This window comes from Panthera leo, chromosome A1, assembly GCF_018350215.1.
Source record: "Panthera leo isolate Ple1 chromosome A1, P.leo_Ple1_pat1.1, whole genome shotgun sequence".
Classification (NCBI taxonomy): domain Eukaryota; kingdom Metazoa; phylum Chordata; class Mammalia; order Carnivora; family Felidae; genus Panthera; species Panthera leo.
The window spans coordinates 19,675,700-19,697,158 of NC_056679.1; the positions used below are offsets into that span (position 1 = coordinate 19,675,700).

The following is a 21,459-nucleotide window of genomic DNA, read 5'->3' on the forward strand; positions in this document are numbered from 1 at the left end:
AAGTAACCAGTTTGGTTAACCAGTAAACCAGGCAAAAAAGGACGCGGCTCTAGACAAGAGAAGAAGGCAGACTTGAGAGCATCTAGGAAGTGGAAGCATCCGGGTTCCGGGGCTGACTGGGTGTGGCGTGCTGCATGAATGGGTGGTTCGTCAGTAAGTGATTTTTTTGTAGAAGGCAATGCTGACTTCATCTTGAACTTGCTGGGTGGGTGTGGAGACGCTCCCGTTAGGACTGTCAAGGAGTGAACTACCTGACTGTGTGGAGTCCAGGGGTGAGATCTGAGCTGAGGATCGGGATGTGGGAGTCACCAACAATAAGCAGTAGCTAAGTCCCTGGTGAATAAGAAGAAAATAGGGCCAAAGACAAACCCTGGAATAACACCAACAGTTTAGAGGTGCAGCACTCAGAAAATCCGCAAAGACCTCAGCGTGGGCCACCACGGATGTGTAACAAAGGCCTTCGCCTCTCAGACACAGAACATGTCCTAATTTTTGGTCCAGAAAATAAGGTCATTGTAAACATACCTAAGAACTGAACCAAATTCACAGTGAAAACGTGCCCATAATAAAAAAACTATCTATATAGGTCACTTTTCTGAGAGAAGAGGGAAGATTGGGGGTGGTGACAAACAGTATACCACAGGTTGCTAAGCTACTGAATAAAATAAGACGAGGCGTCTACCCGTGTTGAAATTCAGGCTTTTAAAAATGTGCCCTAGAATGATGCAACCTTCATTAGTTACCATAGCAATGAGCTTCATTTCCCAGGGGACAATTGTTATTTTTGCCACCACTGAAGTAACTTGGGGGGGGGGGGGAGTAGTGATGCCGACACCGACTGTGTTTTGAGGACCCTGAATTTTCAGGGAATACTCTTCTAATAGATCACAAAGCGTAACCTCAATACAAACAGAAGGCAGCCCCTAGCGATGGGCAAACTAATAGAAAAACTTGAAGCAAGGGAATGTCACTCAATAACTTTTTGTTGTTTTTACAGCAACTTGTTTCAAGGGGGTAAAAAAAATGCCTCTAATGCAAATAATGCTGCAGAAATTCTCGGGAAACACACCTAAAAGATTTTTTTAAAAACCATTTCACTATGATTATTTATAATAAAAACAAGCTACCAGCTTCTCGTGATACGCATTCAGATCACATGTAGTGAATAAACCCAATCTTCTACAAATCACTGTGTATCTCTGTATTGAGGATTTCTCCACAGCTAGACAGACTGCTGTGTGGAGTGAATTCAGGCACCTAGGGGTTTAAGACAGAGGGGCTCAAGCTGGGTGCTGTCCAGCATCTGGACCACCCCACCAAGCAGCTCAAGGCCAAGCTTAACCATCCACTACATCAGACCTAAACAACTTTGCTGAATCACAGACACCTGGAGTTTTGTTTTTTTTTTCTCATAGCTGTAGGAACCTAGCAATCTAAGGCTGGAGAATAGGTGTGGCTGTTTTATATTTCAAAACCCGGAGCTTCTAATGACATTCCTGCTTTAAAATACTAACAGCCATTCTGGTCATTCGCGGTCATGTGCTTCAGCGAGGTATGCTTATTACAGCCATCACCAGAAAGTACTTTAACCAGCTGGGTCCTTTCTCTCAAACCAAAGGTCATGGAAGCCTTCACAATTTAGAATCTTAAACATCACAATTAAGTAGCAGCCATCTTCATTGTTTTTTAAAATCTATAAAATGAAGTCTCAAAATGAGGTTAAATAGCCCCCTACGGCAGGTGAGAAATTATAAACATATACAAAATACATGGAATTACGGTCTTTATCAATCAATACTAAGGGTCTTAAGAGAAAGAAACCCCCACAAGGCCTCGATTCTGAGTCATTTCATTACTTTTTTTTAAGTTTATTTATTTATTTTGAGAGACAGAGTGAGCAGGGGCGGGGGAGGGGGGCAGAGAGACAGAGGGAGAGAGAGAGAATCCCAAGCAGGCTCTGGGCTATCAGTGCAGAGCCCGATGCAGGGCTCAAACTCATGAATAATGAAACCATGACCTGAGCGGAGATCAAGAGTCGGACACTTAACCGACGGAGCCACCCAGGTACCCCCTGAGCTATTTCATTACTAATAAGCACTACGCTGGGTCTGCAGTTCGTTTCTGTGCATTCTAGCCTTGCTTTGTATATTTTGTTTTCTTAGTTAAACTCTTAGGGGCTAATGTTTAAGCACAGCTTGCTGTCTTTGCATAGCTGTGGGCTTCAGAATTCCCAGACTCCCTCCCTCTCACCTCTCACCTCTCACCGCTGTTACCTGCATATCTGCTCTCTCATATTAGCGTACCTCCCCTGCAAAGCCTTCCAGACTCCTGGGTGGAATGAAGCTCCAGAATCACATCGCATCTCGCCAACGTCAGAACAGTCACATGGCCTGTCAATGCTAGTTAGCAAGTCCATATCTCCCCATCAGGTGAGTTCCTTGAGAACTTCAAAAAATTTTTATTTTTGAATATTTTTACCTTTGACTTTTTATTACCTATAATGCTTTTATTTTGAATAGTACTTAGCACAGGGAAGATGCTTGGAAAAGGTCATATGAATACACAAAAGAAAGGAAAAAGAACAGGAAACAGTAGAGAAAAAAAAGATGAACCCATTCCCAGCGCAATGGTGAAGAGTAACCCATAGGGCAGCACTAGAAAGGCACCAGATCAGAGAGGCTGGATGGGTTCCTGCACATTAGCATTGGCAATGCCATCTGCTCCTCAGCCAGAGTCCCTCACAGGCAAAAGAAACATGAGTACAAGCCTTGAACTGTCAGTCTGAGCAATTCAACACTGCAAAAGTGTTCATCAAATATCACCCACTAGGAGAAACACGGATGGAATCACTAGAGGAACGATGTAGATTTAAATATTGTTCTTGCCTCTATACACAGCAGGAGGGCATGGTCTGTGTCCTCCTACTCACCACTATGTTCCTACAGCCTGTCCAGGGGCAGGCACGTGATAAATGCTCAACAAGGACTTAATGAAATAGTAAACTGAAAGAGCAGTGATTCAGAGGATGCCCCTGGCTGCCACTGCTCTGAATCTGTAGACAGATGAACCGCTCTCTTCCAGGGTAGCCACATGCAGCAAAATGGCCAAGAATTTTACACCTTAAAAAACAAAGCAGAGCTGGCAGGAGAGGGCAAATGGGGAGTGACTGTTCAATGGGTATGAGCTTTCCATTCGGGAAATGGATTGTAGGGAAGGTGGCACAACATTGTGAATGTATTTAATGTCAATGGACTGTACTCTTAAAAATAGTTAAGACGGTAAATTTTGTTATGTCAATTTTACCACAAACTTTTTTTTTTAATTTTTAAAAAAGAAACACAGCCATTTCTCTAAAAGTATACCCTTCATAGAGCTGCAAAAGATGTACCAGTTAGAAGACAGCTGTGGATAGCCTGGCCCTGGAGGGTCAGTAAAGGGCATCCTAGGCTGAGAATCCAAGGAATTCACTTGCCCACTCCAACAGGGTAGGGCAGCAGGTTTCCAACCAGAATTCAAATCCAACTTGGACTCAGGGTTTGGAGGAATTACTTGGTATCCTACGACAAAAAGGATCAAAGGACAGTTTCTGAGCCGTGGGGATGTGGGTAAGTTTACATAACGAAAGGGGATGTTTTCAAAAGATTACTTCGGCAGTAGCAAGCAACTTGGATTAGACAAGATCGAGATTAAAACCTACGAGACCAGTTGAGAGCCTGCTGTAGGGATCAACATGTTAGAACAGAGTGGCGGCAGGGCAGTAAAGAGGAAGAACCAAATCCTAGATACGTTTCTAAGAAGGAATCACAGGGCAGATAAAGAACCAAAGGTAGCTACATTTCCAGTCAAGGAAGCCACGCTGATGATGAAGGAAGATTGTGACAGACCTCCTACACATATTTGAAAAACAAGGAAAGACCTCACAAAGTCAACTAATTTTTCCAGAAAGAGAAGCTGGAAAATCCCATTGATTTTAGTAGTGTGACAGAATAGACATTGAAAGACCTTCTGGATTAAAACAATCAAATGCTGGCTTAAATTGAGTAGAATCTAGTTTTTTCTTTATTGTTGTTATTTTAAAACCTATTTGAAAGTGAAGGATCTGAAGATCCCCAAAACTTGAATAAGGGAGTTTTTAGCAATTTTTTAACTCTTAAGTTTTTAACCTTAAGAGTTTCAATTGGACCCTATAGATCTTAAGTATCCATTTTAATGCCACACTGGGCATGGGCTATAAGAGAAAAGGTCTAAAACCTAACCAACATGGGGAATCTAATAAGAAACTTTATTTAAGCCAGGATTTCAAAGACCACTTCCTTGGTACAAGAGTTTATAAGAAACAAATTCCCCCCATGCAGAAATGGGACAGTAAGGAAACTGTCCAGGTAAAAATAAACAAATCAATCAATGTATCACAAACTGGCCCTCAGGAAAGATATTTATTCTACTTGCGTGATCTGAGAAGCCTCTAATGGAGAATTTAATTTTAAGTGGTCCTAGATTTATGACGTCCTTGGGCAACCATAGAAGCAAAAGCAAACCCAATCTTATCTCAACTTCAGGGAGACCTTAAAAATTTCCTAAAAAGTTCTATGGAAAATGAGTGGATCCAATTTTTAAAAATAACGAAGCCCACCAGGAAACTAGGTATCAGAGAGAGAGAACCAGCAAAAATTAAAGAGCAAAAAGAGACCACCAACAAAGACTTGATACTAAAATCATCAGAAATAGAATATAAAATAACTACATTTAATGTGTTTCAAGAATAAAAGAGAAGGTGGAAAATGAACAGAGATGGGGGTGCCTGTGTGGCTCAATGGGTTAAGTGTCCGACTTCGGCTCAGGTCATGATCTCACAGCTCGTGAGTTTGAGCCCCATGTTGGGCTCTGTGCTGACAGCTCAAAGCCTGGAGCCTGCTTCAGATTCTGTGTCTCCGTTTCTCTCTGCCCCTCCTGTGCTCATGCTCTGTGTGTGCCTCTCAAGAATAAATAAAATTTTTTTTTAAAAAAGGAAAAAAAGAAAAGAAAAATGAACAGAGTAAGTGGATTGAAAAAAACAACTGAAAATGAAACATATAACATTACTGAAATAAAATTGCAATGGACAAATGGAACAGATTAGATACAATAGAAGAGAGGATTTATAAACTAAAAGACAAATGAAAAACACTCTACAGGACAATCCACACAAAGACCAAGATATGGAAAATATTACAAGTTTAAAAACAGGAAAGGCAGAGTAAAAAAGACTAGAATGAGAAGATCTAAGATATGTATAACTGGAAGGAACAACATAGAGAATGGGGAAAGAGGCAACAGTTGAGAAATAATGGCTCCGTCTCTGACAGACACTTTGAAATATGTCAACTCTAAGATGAAGATAATCAATGGCAGGAGATTAGCCCGGGTCAGATCAAAAGTTATCCTTTTGGGGCACCTGGGTGGCTCAGTCGGTTAAGCATCCGACTTCAGCTCAGGTCATGATTTCCCAGTGCATGGGCTGGAGCCCCGTGTCAGGCTCTGTGCTGACAGCTCAGAGCCTGGAGCCTGCTTCAGGTTCTGTGTCTCCTTTTCTCTCTGCCCCTCCCCCACTCATGCTCTGTCTCACTGTCTCTCAGGGATAAATAAACATTAAAAAAAAAAAGTTATCATTTTCTTTCCTAGATAACTGACCAGCCTACAACTGTAACTCAGCTAGGCTCCCTCTTCCCCTGATGTCTTAGAACTTCAGACAAAGAAAGTATTCTCTAAGTATGAATGTGGGCCTTGTTAGAGAAAATAGGAATCCAATCATGCATCACTAGATCTTAACCACTTTTCTTTGCTGTCCATGTTCTCGTAAGAAACATGCCATACACATTTTTCAACACCACCTCTTCTAATTCAGTGGTGACTGGAAATGCTCCATGAAGACTATGGACCCAAGTTAGAAAAGACATGATTTGGGAAATAACTTCCACTAATGAAATTAAAGAAAGTAGGGCAGAAAATATAAAGTCCATCCATTTTCCTGCCCTACTCTATTTCTCTTTATCCCTCACAAAACACCCTAAGGTGAGTAAGGCAAAGATATCATCATTCCTAGTGATGTCTGAAGGTGCTAGGAGTCTAGAGGAATTAAACAGTTTGATCAAAGTTCCACAGGAAGATGATGGGAAAAGTCACATCAAAAGCCTACTGTCTTAAGTACATCATATGAACCTTATTTGGATTGTGGTCTGAATAAACCAACCATTAAAAATATATGTTCAAATTAGGGAAATTTGAACATGTTAAATGATATTAAGAAATCATAGTTTATTTAGTTCTGCATAATAGCAGCACTGTGGAATGTGGAACGAGCTAACACTTATACTATTAACAGGTAAAGTGATATAGTAATCTATAATTCATTGAAATTGAATCCCAGAGGGGCGCCTGGATGGCTCAGTAGGTAGAGTATGTGACTCTTGATCTCAGGGTGGTGAGTTCAAGCCCCACATTGGACGTGGAGCCTACTTAAAAAATAAAAAATAGAAATAAAAAAATAAAGTGAATCCCAGAACCCCTACCCAACAAAGCATGGAGTGGAGAGATCCATGAAACAAGGTTGGCAAAAGGTTGGTCACTGAAGCTGGATAACGGGTACATCATTATTTTCATGTGTTGTATATGTCAGAAATGGTCTGCAATTATTTTTTAAAATCTTGAGGTCTTGACTCATAACAACTGTATATATAACTGCATGTAACAGAAAGGGATAGCCTCCTTTGTAGAGAGAAATCATGAATAGAGAAACAGTAGTGGATACAAAATCAAGTAGTACTAAACAGTTTTGTCATCCAGATGGCAATCTGAATTGGTTTAACATCCTTTGTTGGTATTAATAAATAGTTCACAAATGAAACACTTTTTATTTCTAGAGAATGGATAACAAACAATTTCTGGGTCTCTAAAATGAATGAACAACCTAGAAAAAGCCCTGCTTTAAAAGATGTTAACAGCTGAGGCAAATTATCTAGCATATATGTCCAAAAGAAATTGCTACAAACTATCAGAATTATCCCACTAGAAAATTTTTAAAGCTCTCAACACATAATATTCATGTTAAATATTCTCAACACATAAATTACAGTAGCATATGTAAATGGTAAAGGAGACAATAGCATACGGGTTGCTTTGAAGTTAGCAGAGTGGACGAAAATGTCTATTTTCCAGTGCTTAAATATATTTCATTAGGAGATTAAATTCTCCTTACTACTGGAAAACACTAACTGGCATAAAAGTATTCAGATTCCATATTAAATAACCTACATTATTTTGAACATCCATCTGCTCTCCTTTATGACAAAAGAGACAAGTATTGAGATTCTAGATGGAATCATAAAAGCCCTTACATTCTAGCCTATTTTATAAAGTAACTAAGACTAATCGTATTTCTCTCAAATTTTAAATGTATCGGACATGCTTTGTAGTAATACAAAAGAGATATAAAATGGGAAAATCAAAAAGACAATGACACTACATCTTTACTCTGCCAGATCAAATAAACAGAACAGTAGCCCTCTACAATTTTGCTTCATATAAAGTGATGATTTAGCATGAATGGTTGAAAAATCTGTTACCTTGAAAAACCGTAATAGACAGATACCCTCTCCTCCTATAATCAACCTTTCTTCCTGTGGGTTTTTGAGATACATAATGTATACTCATGAATGTTAATAAATCCCATAAATCAAAATCACATTAACTTCCCTTCCATATCGAACCTTCTCCATAAGCACCCATAGAATTTCCTTGATGTATCAAAGTACATGGTGTAAAACAATGTAGATGAACCTACAACAACAAAATTTCTTTATGTGTTGAAGAAAAGTCTATTACTAGAAATAATTCACTCTCTCTTGACCTCACTTGGAAAACATGCTTAAATTTAAGCCACACCAACGGTAAAGCTTACACGCACACCCATTAAATGCACAGAGCAGCCAGAGAAACAGAACCTTCTGTTTATTGGTCAACCCTCATTTATATTTTTGTGGGAGAAGTCAAGTAAAAGTAATAGTAGAAACTAAATTATTTTCTAAAATTCTTTTCAGGAATTCATTAACTTCCAGAAAGATTCCAAAATTCCTACAAATCTTGAGCTAAGGCTGACGAACCACAGAGCCCCTCCACCAGAAGCCATTCTGTAAAGCAAGCATGATATGTACATTATTGCTCTACATAATATGCAGCAGTATCGAGTTAATCCCTGCAAAAATAAACGTTCAAAAAGCTTAGCAGTACCCAATATTTTTACTAGCCAGCATTCTCCCAAGAAGTTACATACGTAATAAAATGAATGAAATCAGCATTTTCTGACTCACACAGAGTAGCTTTTCATGAATGGGTACTTAAGTGTGAAGACGGATTAACTCTGATCTCATTTTAATGAGTTTCTCTTTGTCTTTGAGGGACTACTCCGCACAGATGCTCAATCACTCCACTCCATAGTCATTTCAATCCATCCATTTAGGAGGTTTGAGAATGGTGCTGACCCGCACTTCTGTGGGCATACTAAATGCACCAAAATGTAAAGTCAGACAATAATTTAAATAATGTAAAGTCATCTCTTCTGTCCACTAGATTGCTAATTCCTGTCCAGGACGCCTCTGTGATGTGAATGAAATCTGTCCTGGCTCTGCTATCACATTGCCTTTGTTACACTCCCACCGACACTCGCAAGAGCCTCCTATCTGGTCTCCTGCCTCCTATTCCACTCTTCTCTGATCCCTTCACCCCGCCACTCAGGTACTTCCTAAAATGCAAATTCAACTATGGCTCAACCTTTAGAGATGTTCAACCCTTGTGTGGTCTACCAGGTCCTCCACAATCTGACCCACGTGTGCTCCTCTGGCCCCAGCTGCCCGATATTCTACCCAACTACTCTTAGTTCTCTAACTCAGTAATGACCAAACTTGCTCGGAGAAAAACTGAAACTGAAAGGCTGCCATAGGGTTAAACATAGGGTTGCCAGCTTTTTATTGCGCCAAGGAAAAAAACATTTCAAACAAACAAACAAAAAAACCCCACAATTTGTTGGCACTTTCATTTTACAAAAAGTTAAGAAGGACATGATCTTAGAATTCTAAAATCTGAATTATAGGGGTGCTGGGTGGCTCGGTCAGTTAAGCGTCTGACTTCGGCTCAGGTCATGATCTCACAGCTCGGTGGGCTTAAGTCCCATGTTGGGCTCCGTGCTGAGAGCTCAGAGCCTGGAGCCTGCTTCGGATTCTGTGTCTCCCTCTCTCTCTCCCCCTCCCCTGCTCATGCCCTGTCTCTCTCTGTCTCTCAAAAATGAATAAACATTAAATAAATAAATAAATAAATAAATAAATAAATAACTCATATTGTCCTTTTTTCTTTTTATTTCACCACACACTGGTGAAAATTCTTGCACCAACTTCTTCAGCAAAAGCCATGCCCTCGCTCATCATACCCTTATGCCCCCTGCACGCGCTGACTCTCTGATGAAGCATCTGTTTCTCCCATCCTCCTTTTCCACTTGCATAACTAGTATTCATCCTACAACACTCACCTTATAGGGCAGTCCTTTTCCAATTTTAGCATTCATAAGAATAACCTGGGGATTGTGTAAGATGCAGATTCTGATTACCAAAATTTTGTCCTATGGTTCCTTCCAGAAGCGTTGTGGTTTGGGGTTTTACATCGAAGTCTATGATCTATTTTGTGTTCGTTTTATATACGTATGAGGCATGGGCCAAAGTTCATTTTTTTTAATATATGCATGCCCAATTGTTCCAGCATCATTTGTTGAAAAAATAGTCCTTTCTCCACCGAATTTGTCAAAACTCAATTGACCGTGTATATGTGTCAGTCTCTTTGCGGACTCTGCTCTGTTCCACTGATCTATTTGTTTAGGCCAAGCTATCACACATGTATCTTGAAGGCTCAAGATACAAAGACAAAAAGTACTGTGTGCAAATGAGAAAGGACCTGGAATGTACCAGACCTCCTTGATGTTTGCCTATGTTTTCTTTCTCCTGTTGTACTGTATCCAATGTCTTTACCAAAGCCTGAGGTAAGTATACTTTGTGAAATCTTGTTGAGTCCTTTCAATCAATTGGCCCTGGGTAACTGCTGCAATGATTTTGCTTTCTGTGATTAAAAAGAGAACACAAGGCCAAAGAACTGGCTGTTTTCCATCTTGCCTAAGTGGGTCAAGGTCAATTCTCTCTTTGTCCTCTCTGCTAGGAATGGCACTTCCCAAGTTATACTCATCATGGCCTTTAGGTCTGCTTTGATTGTAACTAGTTAACCATGGCCAAGATAACGAAGATGATTGCAAAATGGAAGATTTTTCAGTCTAAGGCATGTTTACAAACCGGAGTCCGTGAGCCTAAGAGTACACACAGGAATGTGAGCCACAGAAGGCAGATGAAGCTAACACAGTAACCTGAAAATGAGCACAACCCAGCAAAAGCTGAAACCTTTTAGGAAATATCACCAACCACTCAACGGATAGTTGCTGGGCTTCCTGCTACATAAAGGAAGACACAGGTGGACCCCCAGCACATTGTAAAGATCGAAAAACTTCTGGTGGGCATCCCTTCCATTAAGAGTCAAGCTAGATTAAAGCGTACGCAGACACTCCCAGAGTCTGAGGAGTTACACTCCGGCACTGCCCAGACATGCAGGCACCGAACAGGAATGGAGAGTGGTGGTGTGGGTAGCGAAGAAAAGCCTCCCTCGCTCCTACGGGCTGAGAAAGTGAGGTAGCGGGGATAGTAGCAGCAGTAGAAGGAATGATAACAACGGCCAGGGACAGAATGTTCGTGTCCCTCTCAAAATTCGTATGTTGAAATCCTAACCCCCAGTGCGATGGTGTTAGGAGGTGGGGCCTCTGGGAGGTAATGAGCTCATGGAGGCAGCGCCCTCATGAATGGGATTAGTGCCCTTATAACAAGAGACGCCATCTCTCCACCACGTGAGGATATGGTGAGAAGACAGCCATCTAGAAGCAGGAAGAAGGCTCTCACCCAGAGCCTCCAAGACTGTGAGGAAACCGCCCAATTCACGATAATCTGTTACTGCAGCCCATGCTTACTAGGACGCCACCAGAGTGAGGTTTCTTTATAGGAGACACATTGTGTTTTACTGGCTTTCCTTCATTTAATCCTCACAAAAGTTCTAGGAGGGAGATCCGGCTCTCGTTTCCGTTTTAGAAGTGAGGAACTACAGTGTGCTCACACTAATCTGCCTGTGGCCCCCAAGCCAGTGAAAGGACCAACCAGGAGGTACTCGAGGCAGCCGGACTCTAACACCTCGGTCTTACTCACCTCTATCTTATTTCCGAAGTTGTCTGAGCACTCTGAGAGAGGAAGAAAGCAGACTGTGAGGACAGAAGGAAAAATGCAGGAAGCTTGCTGAAGTTGTCACTATTTAGATAACAGAAGACAGGAAGCAAAGAAAATGGCCTCCAAGCAGCTACAGCACCTTGCACAGTGCTTCGGGTAGGTCTGGGTTTGATCGCTTCTAACGGGCCTAGAGGGACACGAGACAAACAACATGCGGCTCTGTCATATTCTCTCGGTTACACAGAGCTGCTATTCTTTTTTTTTTTTTTAAGTTTACTTATTTACTTTGAGAGACAGAAAGAGAGAGCAAGGGAGGGGGAGAGAGAGCAGGGGGAGGGGAAGGGTGAGAGAGAGAGACAGAGAGAGAGAGAGAGAGAGAGAGAGAGAGAGAGAATCCCAAGCAGGTTCCATGCTGTCAGTGTGGAGTCCGATATGGGGCTTGAGCCCATGAACCATGACATCATGACCTGAGCCAAAACCAAGAGTCAGGTGCTTAACCGACTGAGCCACCGAGGTGCCCCACAGAGCTGCTATTCCTACAGGCTGGCATGGAAAATAAAGGTCACTTCATAATTTCTCTCTCTTCTAATGTTGAAAAGAATTAGGGCTTCCCTACAGGGCAGCTCTCCATATCTCCCTGCCTTCTCCTCCAGCTCTATGTCTTGTCAGTGTGGACGAAATCCACTTAATCCAACCATAACACATCCAATCACTTTGATCAGTACACACAAAACGTTTTAGCCAACAAGTTCTCCTTGCTCTACTGAATTTATTCTTGGTACTGAATACCTGAGAAAAATCAGCCCCGGATTTCCAGTCTTCAGGTGGTAACAGGTGTTGTAAATTTGCAGAAGTTTAATTGACTCTAATCTGGTTTCATGATACTAAAACTGTTTACTAAAAGGCCGAAGCATTACTCCTCCTTCATTTTGAAAAGCATGCAAAAAGTATGTATTACAAACCAGGGCTGGTACTAGAAATACAAAGAGAGTATAAATGGGGTCCCAGCCCTCATTAGCCCACAGTCAGGTTTTTATTCACTCTTTCTCAAAAACACACCTCCAGGGCTTTGCAAGACTACACTATTAGTTCTTCATGTTGTTATTTACAGAATTAAAACTACATCTCTGCTTGAAAATAAGGGAGAAAGAAGGTAATGAAAAAGAGACTCTACAGTTTTTTGATCTCCAGTTTTGAAAGCTGGACTCGAAAATAAAAACATCTGTGTTACATACGGTAGGAGATTTTGAGATATAATAATAATGACTAACCTTTAGTGAGCACTTACCCCAAGCAAAGTTCAGTTCTAGTTACCTTCTGAGAATTACTTGATTTAATCTTTACACGGGTCCTATAGAGATTGGCACTTTTACTATGTCCATTTTCAAGATGATGAAACTGAGGTACAGAGAGGTAAAGTAATTTACTTAACATCTTAGGAATTAAAGGAGCCAGAATTCAAACCCTGCAGCAGCCTGTCTCCAAACTCCATACTTTTGACAACTAATCCTGTCACTGAGGAAAGAAAGATTCAAATATCAGAATTCTGTAGCAGGTTAAGCTGACTGACCATTGGAAAAAAAATCTCTGGTCCCAGAAACAGACCCAAGTATACAGAAGAAAGATAAATTATACAATAACTTATCTTATTGTATAATTAATTATTGGTTCCCAAAAAGTGGACCCTTACCTCACACCATTTATTAAAATAAATTTGTTGCTGTAAAGAATTACACGTGAGTACCTGGAACCAGGATGATACAAATAACTCCCTTTCCTCATGGCTTTTTGTGAAAACGACCCAACTGACCCATAAAGAAAATTCTTCACCACCCACTGGGTGCTTAAGAGCCCCATCCACCGACCAGAACCCTTGAGGAGAGTCAGCAGAGGATGGTTTAGAAAAGCCCCCAGTGAGTGGAGAGCCCAATCAGCAGCCAGTCCCTGGGACGTCATCGGCAAAAAACTGCTGCCATTCACCAGTTACTGCGAGCTGGGAGCCCTACGAAGTGCTTCAAGCTGTTAACAAATTTCAAGATTATTATATGCGCCAGTAAGCTGATGTTCAGAGCGTTCGACGAGATGCCCAATGTTGAACAGCTTATAAGAAGCAAAGCCAGGATTGGAACACCATGGCTATCACAGACTCAAGCCCAAACTCTGAAGCATTCACTGCACACAGAGGGCCCAAGTCCACCAGGGTCCCCTCTTCAGATCCTGCGGGCAGTTCCTGAATCAGAGCAGAGGCTGGACCAATGTGGGACAAAGAGCTGTGCTGGAGTTTCTGCCTGGATGCCAGGCCAGGCAGCTATTCAGGGGGAAGGGAAACTACTCCAGGCAGCTTAGAGCTGCCAACCGCAACACAAAAGGGAGACTGTTCCGCAACAAAAGGGGGACTCTGCCCTGCAGCTGTCTCCCACTGCCTACAGCTCCATCCCTACCCCACACAGACTACTAGAACTCTAAGCTGCTGCTGAGAAAGTACAAGAAATCTAACTTTTCCCCTATTTTTGCCTATAATGAAAGGAACTCAACAAGGACCCACACAGTCTCTGACAGAGCGTATTTCAGTTACCGATATGGAACAAACCAGACCTCTCTCGGCAGATGGGACAACAGAGATGCCAGCAAAGGAGCCGGGAGAACTCTGATATTTGAATCTGAATAAGCAAGGCAACGGCAAGAAACAAGACAAGTTTACAGATTTTAAAACTTACATTTGCAGTAAGATTCCGAAGAACAGCGGATCACTGACAGGAATTTACTAGGATGAAAGGTGAAAAGGAGCAATAGGAAATAGGACTTGAAGGTAAAAAGCAAAACTGCAGGCCTGAAAAACAGAAGCAGTGAAATGCAGACCGGCAATAGCAGAAACCAAAGGAGAGCCTGGCATCAATGTATTCAGTGAGACCTGCCAAAACTCACAGGAAGATCATGAAAAATTGGAAATTACCAGTGAAAGGAAAGCTCCAGAATAACAGGTCCAGAAGCTCAAATATGTGCATAACAGAAATGTTTGAAAGAGAAAATGAAACGGGAGAGAAATAATGATTTGTGTAAAGGAGAAATAATAATTAAGTAAATAATGGGGAAAAAACCAGAACTTAAAAATGAGTTTTTCGGACTGAAATTACTCACTCAGAGCTTGGCTCTGAATTCATCGTAAGAGATCCACACATCCCCAAATTTCTGAATGTCGGGAGGGAACTATCCCATAGACAGACATCTGAACCTCCACCAAGATTTAGTAACAACAGCAAAAAGGAACATGGATGAAATGGACATTGGGTCTCATCTGCCATAATAACTGTTAAAAGACAGCAGAGTAAGATGTACAGGACTCTGAATGGAAAAGACTATGGCATAAGGCATCTAAATTGAGCTAAATTATCAATACTATAATCATCATAATAAAGCAGAAGAAATATGTAAGAATACATAAGAAATATAAAAAATAAAAATATACACTATGTAAGAAAAATATACCGTCCATAAATCCTTTCTTGAAAAAAAGTTCTTTCTTTTAAGTGTATTTATTTATTTCAGGAGGGGCAGAAGGGCAGAGAAAGAGGGAGAGAGAATCCCAAGCAGGCTCCACACCCTCAGCACAGAGCCCGACTTGGGGCTCAATCCCACCACCCTGGGATCAGGCCCTGAGCCGAAATCAAGAGCCTGACATTGAACTGACTGAGCCACCCAGGCACCCCAGGAAAAGAAAATTCTTCAGGAAGGGAAGACACACAAGCAATTGAAAAAATAAATTAAAGAACTCAAGGGGCACCTGGGCGGCTCAGTCAGTTAAGAATCCCACTCGGTTTCAGCTCAGGTCATGATCTCCCCGTGCTTGAGTTCAAGGCCCACCTCAGGCTCTGCACTAACAGCACGGAGCCTGCTTGGGATTCTCTCTCCCTCTGTCTCTAGCCCTCCCCCACTTGCTCCCTCTTGTCTGTCTCGCAAAATAAATAAACTTACAAAAAAAATTTTTCTAAATAAAGAACTCAAGAAAGTACAACATATACAGCAGCACAGACATATAGAAGTATAAAAGAAATAGCAGTGAACAGTACAGCTAAGAAAACAATGCTAATGGTGTTGAAATTACGATAGGAATGTTCAGCAAGGATGCTTAAAGGGACAAAACGTAAAAAAAAAAAAAAAATAGGAACAAACATTTCTAACTATTTCAACAAAATTTAGGTGGTAAGAGGAAGCAAGGAAGGAAGGAAGGAAGGAAACAGTGTGCTGAAGCATTCATGGTTTATGGGAACTGTACAGATACTGTTCCAATGTTAAATAAGTTCACATTTTAAATGCACCCACAATTAGAACACAAATTAGACCTGCAACTCCCAAGTCACAAAAAGAACTGTTTTTCTGCTTTAAAAGAGAGGAAAATTTGACAAAGTAAAAAAGAAAGGATAATAATTTGAAAACCTAACACAAGATGCCAGGGTAAGACCAAACATGCAGTGAATACTAAGGGCTTAAATACCCCTACAAAAGAGGAACATTCACAAATTGGGCAAAAGAGCGAAACCCACCCCCAGGGTTATTAAATGAGGCAACGTTTGCAAAAAAAGTGCCAGGCATATAGTAATTGCTCAAAAAAGTGTATATGAAGAAAGAAATAACATTGTAGGCACTGTGGCGAACCAAACACTTCAAAAAAAGAAGAGAGGAAACTTTACCAGTTTGAAATACCAAAATCTCATTAAAACTTAAAAAAAAAAAATGTTTTTAAAGTCTTATGATGAGCTGACAAGAAAATAAAGGAAATCCTCAGAGGTCAAAAACTTTAAAAAAGCATATAATCTTTGACCCAGAAATTCCACTTGCAGAAACTTATTCTACACTCACATGTTACACAAGTAAGGAATCAAGGGATGCCTGGCTGGCTCCCGCGGTAGAGTGTGTGACTCTTGATCTCTGGGTTGTGAGTTCAAGCCCCACGTTGGGAGTAGAGATCACTTAAAAAAAGAAAAGAAAAAAAAGTAGCAACTGTATGTGATAGGAGAAGAGAAAAGCAGTGTGTGGTCAATTATGGATGATAGGCTCTATGTTCATTGTGTGCAAAAGCCAGGAATCATATACGTGGGAAGAATGCATACATTCAAGGCAGTTTTCTCAGTTTAGAATGACCAGGGCTGCAGGGGCCCATGGGTGACTCAGTTAAAAGAGTCTAACTCTCCGACTCTTGATTTTGGTTCAGGTCATGATTCGCAGTTTGTGGGTTTGAGCCCCGTGTTGGGCTCTTTGCTGTCAGCACGGAGCCTGCTTCAGATACTCTGTCCTCCTCTCTCTCTGCTCCTCTGTCTGTCTCAAAAATAAATAAACATAAAAGAAGAAAAAAAAAAGAATGATCTGGGCTGTAAATAACAGAACTGCAACCGCAGTGATGTAAACAATAAGACTCCCAGGCAGACAGTTCCAGGTTGATCAGTGGCTCACATGTATCTTTCATGGCTGAAGCCCCACATTTCCACCTATCCCCTTTGGTGTGCTAGGGACATCATGTTAGGCAAACACGAGGTTTGTAAGATTGTATCGATAACACCATACTAAAATTGGAGGGGGAAAAGAGCTAAAAGAAACCTGTGTCCCCTGCTCATGCTCTGTCTCTCAAAAATAAACATTTAAAGAAATTAAAAAAAAAAAAAAAATCTGTGAATAGTGGTTGTTCCAACATGGTGGATCACGGGTGGTTTCTTACTACCTTCTTTCTATGCTTTTTTTGGGCTTTCTGTTTTTTTTTTTTTTTAATAAGAATGTAAATACTTGTAATAAACTGAAAACAGAAAAAGTATGTCTTTCAGATGAACTGAAATAGAAATGCTACTGAAGAAAGGGGCTCAATGGCCTCTTGGCCATAATGGCATGGGTACTTTTCTTGTTTTCCAATTAGACTTCTTCCAAATTGACCTGTCACGTGTATGAGTTTTCTAATTCTCCACCACATGCATACTAGTTTTGTATAAAAAGGAAGCTCATGATGTTGTTAATGATTATCCCCTATGTAAGGTGTAACACTTTATAGAACAGTTGCTTTTCATGGGTCTTTATTTCACTATTACTATTACAGCCTTTATAGATAAACACAGGAAAATTAAAATAGAAAAACAGAGCACGCTGCAGTGAGGAACCTGACACTGTAATCATTCAAGAGCCTTCCCTAAAATCACATTAAATCGGGAAACTTAAATCCATTTTTTGCCAGCAGCATTCTCTTTTCACATGCCATCTTTCATAAAGATAATATGAAGACAAATTCATGGTTATAATGCATCAATTTCCAAGGGGCTCGATTTCTTTTAGATATTTAATTAACACCAGTAACCATCTGTGCCCTAAATCTACTGTAGACAAAATGAATGTTGAGAGACCAAAGCAGGTCAGAGAAACCTACGCTACCCGTTTGGTGTGCTTCAGTGACTTCCTCCTGTTAACCTTCCCCCCACGATGAGGTAGATGGAACAGTGTGAGGGACTTCCCACATGTACAGTTTAATCTATTAACTTCAGAGGCATCTTTCAAGACTAACTTCTCCACAGCTTAACCCTAAAAATTTGGATCTCACAATTTCAATTTCAAAACTGAAGGACACCTGAGAAATAATCTAATCAAAACTGAAGGACACCTGAGAAATAATCTAATAAGCAAACTCCCCATTTCACACACAAGGAAACTGGGAGTGTACGGCTGAAAATCATCACAATGGATCCCTGTTACAAACAGAAATGTTCCACTGAGCACACAGAGGTCTTCGGAAGAGGTCTAAACCCTGCAAGCAGTTTTTTTTTTTTTAATGTTTATTTACTTACTTGGGGAAAGAGAGAGCGCATGAGCACGGGAGGGGCAGAGAGAGAGAGGGAGAGAGAGAATCCCAAGCTGGCCCTGCACTGTCAGCACAGAGCCCGATGCAGGGCTCAAGCTCACAACTGGGAGATCATGACCGGAGTCGGTATCAAGGGCCAGACGCTTAACCGAATGAGCCGCCCAGGCGCCTCTAAACCCTGCAGGAATTTATCCTGCTGCTCAATCTTTAGTTGTGATCCTGTTTGTTAAATGCTGGTCAGTCCGTTTCTAACGCTCTTTTTAGATACTATACATCTTCAAGTGAGAAAATTCTATTCAGTCCAACATGGTGGCTACACTAAAGCAGCAAAGGGCCATCTGTGCGGCATGAAGTGCCCTGTGAAGTCATTCTCCCCTCCTCTTCCCCCTCCACAAGGAATGGAAATTAAGCTCTGCCTTTATGGTTACCGCCGCTGTCTTTACTACCGTGACAAGAGTCACTGAAGAATGTGTAAACGTCAAATTGTAAACAAAAAATTCACTGAAATAAAAATTTTTATTAGGCGTGTTTCATTTTGTTTTAGGCCCTGCGACATTAGTCACATGAATTATGAAATGCAATATACTTCATTATACAAAGTTAAACAAACTATAAACATCTACGATGTTAATCATCAATCAAAATTAATCGTTGGAGCCACTGGTGGAGAAAGAGGAAGGAGCTATTTAATGAGCCTGGCACGGTAGATGAGGCTTCCTGTATTTTTCTGTGTGTTGGGATGATCCTTACGAGCCCTCTAGTAAATAGACACGAAAAACTCTGCCGTACAGAGAAGTAAACTGAGGCTCTGGGAGGTGAACTGATCCAAGCCTCGCAGGTAACAGGATGGGCATCTCCAAACCCAGTCATCGCTCTACTGCACAAACGCGGCCACAAGTTCCGACAAAGAATGAGAAAAGATGAAGGTCCTACAGCGTGGAATTTACATTCTAAAGACACACTCGGGCCTCACATCCTCACCTATTTAAGAGTTGGAGATTCCAAGCGTAATTCGAAAACATTAGTTCCTCCCTCAAATCCTCGCTGTGAGCTCACTGATGTGGCAGCAGGCCCTGGTGGCGACTGGGGTGGGGGTGGGGGGCTGGCTCTGGGCCCTCCAACTGTGGTTTCTACTTTATTTCACCAAAAATTCTTAGGCAGACTTACTCCTGACTGTGTGAACGCTGTCTGACAACATTAAAACAATCAGACAGAAGTAACTTGCTGGAGTGTGAAGCAGTAAATGCTACATCAGGTGAAAATTCCCTCCGCTGATATCGGTTTCCTTTTCAAAGTCCTGGCTCATCCGTGCCCTGTCAGCATTCCACCCTCAGCCAGGGCTGGCTGTGCTCTGAGCCGCCTAATCTTGGCTGAATTCCACAGGATTTTAGTTGGCCTCAGTAATATTTTTGCTTAGCTCTCAAGTCTGGAGATACTTCTTCTAGAAGTGATTTTCCTTTTTGCTCTGAACTCCTGAAAACCCTCCAGACTGAGGAAGACGTTAACTGACTCGTATTAAGAAGAGGTACCAAATTTTAGTGGTGGTTGCCATGGGCTGCAATGGAACAATTTTGCTTTGCATATTAAAATACCTATTTGGGTGGGTTTTTTTAGAAGATTATTACTTTTAAGATCAACAGACACATTTTTTTCTCTGTATTACATAACAGGCTAAAAGCTACGTTTGATTTTTTTTCTCTTTATTACGTAACCGAGGCTAAAAGCTGCGTTCATTCAGCTTTGCAACCAGATTAAACTCAAGAAACGTGAATTTTGCACCCCAAACATTTACACAATCAAGTGCTAGACACATATGCCCTTAACAGAGGAGGAAACCACCATATCAATACCAGGGATACGTGTGGTTAAAGTGCTGTTCCACCAGAATATACTTGACCAGAAACCGCTAAGTAAAGTTGGAATGATCAAAGTATCCAGAACCCTACCACCTCTCACTACCTCTGCGACTGTAGTCCCAGTCAAAGCCACTGCCACTGCTCCTGCTGCAATGGGCTGGCCTCCTAACGGGTCCTCCAGCTGCTGTCCCCACTCACTCCCACCCAGCCCATGGTCGAGTTTCACATAAGTCAGTCGATCCCATTAAACGAGAGTAAACTATATTCCTCTAATCAAAACTCTGCATCAGCGCTCTCCTCTCAGCCACGCTGGTCTATGTGCTGAATGTCAGGAATATTCCTGCCACAGGGCCTTTGCACCAGCTTCTCCCTCTGCCGGGAAACCCCAAGGCTAGCCCCTCACCCTTCCAAACTTGGTTCAAACATGGCTCTCTCAGAGAAGACTTCTCACCTTCAGTGAGGACTGCCCTGGCCATTCCTTTGCAAACAATGGAAATTTAACCTCCCTCCAACCCATAAATACCTGCAGTCTTGATCCTTTTACCTTGCTCTAGGGTTTTTTCCATGCCGCTCATCTTTACTTATCCATAATAATTACTGTTTATTTCTCCCCACAGGAATATAAGCTCCACTGAGGCAGGATCTTTGCTTTGTTTACTAATAATCATCTTCTGCCTAGAAGAGCACCTGGTAGAGTCAGGAACTCAACTAACATTTGTTGAACACACGATGAATTAAAATAAGCAGAGTGAAAGTGGCCTAATATGGGCACATGAGGACCCAACACACAAGATTCTTGCCACTCCCAGTGATGAATGGAACCGGAAGAGCGAATCAGGAGTCACGACAGTACAAGCAATAGCTCACAGTCCTGGGCAACAGAACTATAAATATTCAGGCAAGAGTACTCTAACACAGGGTTAGAGTATCTCGGATGAAATCTGAACTTCTGCTTTTTAGCAAATTCATTCTATCAGAACCCAGCAGTAATCTGTGCACAACAACCCCAAGAAAAGTGTGTGCGTGGAGTAGGTTCGATTAAATGAAATCAATTTTACCACGGAGTGGTTTCCCCCAATCTGATCCTTTCTCTGATCTCTCATCTTTATCACATTATCTCCAAGCAGGGTTCAATCACTTCAAAGACGGGTCTTGAAAGGAGTATTAGGGGACAGAGGGAGCACCGTCATTTAATTATGTCTCTTTATTCTGTTTCTTTTATCTTAAAAGCTTAGGGGACGGGAGGAGACAGTGAAGAAATTACATCTATAGATTTAAAAAAAAAAAGGGATCCAACCCTTAAAAAAGAGCTGCCTGTAATGACTGTCCATTGTGGAAAAGACAAACATGAGATTGATTGAGAGGACAGGAACCACAAAATATCCAGAATTTCTAGAGGGAATGAGAAAAAGCTGGAAATAAGGCCATTTCCAAA

At 41.4% G+C, this 21,459-nt stretch overlaps 1 protein-coding gene and 1 long non-coding RNA gene across 8 annotated transcripts in view; one reads left to right on the forward strand and one right to left on the reverse strand.

The window, feature by feature from the left end:
• Positions 1-21,459, reverse strand: part of WDFY2 (WD repeat and FYVE domain containing 2) — a 178,886-nt gene that overhangs the window by 116,952 nt on the left and 40,475 nt on the right. Inside the window, exon 1 of one of the 7 annotated variants that reach the window (XM_042909116.1) lies at positions 7,148-7,314. The exons of 5 other annotated variants lie outside the window; for them this stretch is intronic. The gene's annotated coding sequence lies outside the window, so the exon portion shown is untranslated. Of the gene's footprint in view, positions 1-7,147; positions 7,315-21,459 lie in introns of those variants that run through there. One more of the 7 variants, XM_042909254.1, reaches the window with a different exon arrangement.
• On the forward strand, positions 1,092-21,088 carry LOC122202875. Its single transcript, XR_006194979.1, has 3 exons — positions 1,092-1,740; positions 2,299-2,429; positions 20,642-21,088. It is a non-coding gene; the product is annotated as an uncharacterized LOC122202875 (long non-coding RNA).